Consider the following 3,871-nt stretch of genomic DNA (forward strand, 5'->3'; position numbering starts at 1 on the left):
TAGTGGGAGACGTAGGAACTTGGTGGTAGTGGTGGATTAAAAGAATGCTTGGTGTGAGGATATACAAAATTTTCTTCTTACGTCAAATTATTATTGCTCCTAACCGTAATTAGTAATCAGAGCTCAAGCTACCCCCATTCATAAAACAGTATTAGGGACATATGTTTTCATTTCTATCAGACAAACAGCCACTTGAGCTTCTTCAAATTCCGCGATTCAAACGCAACAAGGCGCCTAATTTAAATCTGGTACACTTCAGGTTGGAATTGAATTTTTTAGCCACCGTTTGCACTTAGCCGTAAAGAGGGTAGTTTCAAATGAATGAATGAATGAATGGTATAAAAGCTCTCGGTGCGTCAAGGTGGCACTGTTGCGGCTGACGCTACGCTGTATGCTCCACAGATGAACAGTAATCGTGGGAGACAAGGACCCTCCACTCGCTGTTAATTATTCATACAGCTTTTTAAAACCAACTGCAAAATACGTAAAAGCCAAGCGGTGCACTATTAGGGTTACTTTCACAAGCAGTTAGCAGCCGCGACTTTAATGCAATCGCGAAAATGCAACAGAATTACCTATTCAACGTTCCGCTCATAATAAGCTTAACACCACACTAGTGGATCTGACGGATCTAATCCAAAATAAAGTTGAAAAGTGAAACTTAAAACGATCTACCAGTTATCTAAACATCAATTTAATTAAATTAAACAATCTGGACAAGTAGTCAATGCCCCTGTACCATGTTTTCATGACGAAACAGCGTCTAGAGCGCATGAACAGAACGAGGATTCTGATTGGTAAGTCGCAGTTACAGACCTTTCTACAAACATAAGCACCGAAAATTGAGTACATATATCCTGTTTAAGAAAAAGTAGACAAACATGTTCTTCTAATAATAACAGAATGGTTTCAAAACCAAATTGATACGAAATTCTTATTACCTAATCGTAATTTATTTTGCAACAATAGGTAATAGAATTTAAATGTAATTAATTTAAAATAATTATGCTTAGTGTTATACCACTGTTTATTTTTGTTTCGTGTGGGAAATTCATAAATGTGCAACACGACACAAAACGTAGAGACAGAAAAAGAAGATAAAATTAATTTTTCGCGATAACCACCTGTCGTTTCACATCGTCATGACAATTCTTATCTGACAGGCGTCGTCAAATGATAATTTTGTTATGTCCAATAGCATTCTGAACGTCAAGTTTGAAATCATTAATTTACTCAGTTCGCTCTTTTATGGAATAAGGTAAAAAACAGATATATTCTTTTAAGCATACATTATATTTATTACGATTGATTTTTAATAGAATGAAAATTATGCGCAGATTATGCATATGATTAGTACTATGTCAACTGCTTTTCGTATATTCTATTACCTTGAGGAATAATGATCAAGCATAATACACTCTCTATAACGAAACAAAGGCATACGTTGTCCTCGGGAAAAAAAATAAAAGACAAAATATAAGTGAAATTACCTAAATAACGCGTAATTTCCATTTTGTAATGAAATAGGCCAATGCTGTACACTTCTTGTTGAAAAAATAAACACTTCAAATTATGCAATCTAATTGTTTTAGAAGGTAAATTAACTGGATGAGATTTAATTTAAAATTAAATAATGGATGTTATGCAAAGTCTGTACTTGAAGCATCTTGGGCACTGAAATTCACGTCTAACAAATGGGTTTATTCAAGCAGTTAATGATAAGGAAGTGGAGCAAATATGCGTATCACTCATGCGTTAAAAAAATGGTGAAGACCCCCTAATAATGTACTTACGGTTCGCAGTACCTATAAATGTCAAAAACAATCGTTCTCAAACAAATTACGCCCTGTAGGTGGTAAATTGAGCCTACAGGTAATTAAACATTCGTTTCTGTAGATATTCGTCAAAATTATGACAAGAAAATTAAAATTCTTTTTCGTAATGAACTTATCGCAAAAAAATTGTACCTAAACCTTACAAACTTAACAACTCATGAGAACAACTATAAACTTCTTCTTAGTCTAAAATATTATGAAACACATTGAAATTCTTATTGGTTTATATTAAATATTAATTTGAAAATTCATTCTCAATTTTTTTCCATTGGTGATCTCAAATTAATAAGAAAAATTTTGTTTTTGCTGTTGTCACACCCTCATCGGGAATAGAACCCGGGACCTTTGGCATTACCAATAAAAATTTTTCTCATTATTTCGAGTAACTTATAGTGGAAAAAAATTGAGGATGAATTTTCAAATTAATATCAAAATTGTGGAAGTGCTTGTCATACAAAACCGAATTCAAAATTTTAACCTAGGAAACTTGTTGTATCTGATACGTATAAATGTAGTTCAGTAGGTAAATATTTTTTTCGACAAAGAAGCATGCCACTATTCTTATAGTAGATACAAATTCCCCCGTGGTCATTACCCGAAATGAGAAAGAATGATTATCTTTTGTCTACAGGATTCGGGTTAATTTCGTAATATTAAAGGATTTCATCGAACTCTGTCCGCCATTTTATGAAACTTTTGTAAGTTGAAAGATACCCTGATTTTAAATTAAACTTCTCAGAACAAATTTGAAACTCTCGGGGCGAAAGGCCCCTTACTATGAACTAAAAACACTTATTGGCAATAGCAATACCGAAATAAAAATATTACAACGGAAAAAAGAACTGAGTTAGGAAGAAAATTTGTTCTTTGAAGGACGAGGATAAATAAAAATACTATTTTTTTCTTAATTTAGGTATAAATCGTAGAGAATTGGACCAGAACAGTAAACGAAGACAAACAATAGAAACTTCGTATTAAGGCATTATTGTAACTTCTTCAGCAACTCATTTCCTTGTTGTAACATTTTTAAATACCAGGTGTTTAGTTAGTCAAAAAGTTCCGTTTTTTGGGGTGATTGCGTAGTTACTGTTCACGGAAAACCTTAAAATATTTTAACTGAAAAGTTGTAACCCTAAATTTTTTTTGAACTAAACGACGAGTTTGTTTGTCATTAATTACGTAGTAGTATTATTTTAATTAAGTAGAACGACACAATATATTCAAAGTAAACATATAAATAAGGAACGGAGGGCACAGTTTATGTTTCGAAAGAAAAAATTTTCCGTGAATTACTTAGATTTATTTTATAAAACCTTGCAGGCAAAATACAGCTAGCAACTTAATATGAAATATCAAATACTTTTATTTCTAGGTACGGATTAGATTAAGAAATCGAACAACAAACATCCTTATGGTGCTAATTTGTATAGAATAACAATTTACAAATTAAGAAGTAGTGTTTATTGATTCCATTTTTAATGGAAGCTCATTGTGATTAATTTACGAGTCTAAAAACTTATTACCAATTTTGTAAAAATCTTCGACATGCGATCTCTATATTTATTATAAACATTTCAGTAAACAGAAACAAATAATGGTTAAATAAAGGTTCTACATATTAAAATATAGTAATTTGTATAACATTTATGTCCTTGAAAGGACATCCTATTACGAGTGAAATAAGGGTTTGTATAAATAATAATTAAAACCTTATTACTCTATCGGCTCTGATTTCTCCCCAAAGTTTTTTATTACTTAATTCTGCTTGGATCTGAGCCTTTGAATTGTGTAACATTAATTTATCCTGAACACACCGTAGATGGAGAAAAAGAAGATAAAATTTCTTTTAATATTACAAGTCGCCGTTTAATTAAGGGATTCCTAAGAAATCAGAAGGCTTAGTGTATTTTGGGAGAACAGGTATTTACGCAATATAATATCAAATATTTCTACAAATAATATGTTGCTCTGATTTCGAAATTCCCCAAATTCCCGTGTCTTTATTTAGGCGGCGGCACGTAGTTGGGCCGCATCCT

At 32.1% G+C, this 3,871-nt stretch overlaps 1 long non-coding RNA gene across 1 annotated transcript; it reads left to right on the plus strand.

Moving 5' to 3' along the window:
* The first annotated feature begins 1,179 nt into the window (after nucleotides 1-1,179).
* LOC112904420 lies at nucleotides 1,180-3,371 on the plus strand. Its single transcript, XR_003231108.1, has 3 exons — nucleotides 1,180-1,258; nucleotides 1,593-1,872; nucleotides 3,208-3,371. It is a non-coding gene; the product is annotated as an uncharacterized LOC112904420 (long non-coding RNA).
* Nucleotides 3,372-3,871: the final 500 nt, after the last annotated feature.

The sequence above is a fragment of the Agrilus planipennis genome, unplaced genomic scaffold (assembly GCF_000699045.2).
Source record: "Agrilus planipennis isolate EAB-ADULT unplaced genomic scaffold, Apla_2.0 scaffold40, whole genome shotgun sequence".
In the NCBI taxonomy this organism is placed as follows: Eukaryota; Metazoa; Arthropoda; class Insecta; order Coleoptera; family Buprestidae; genus Agrilus; species Agrilus planipennis.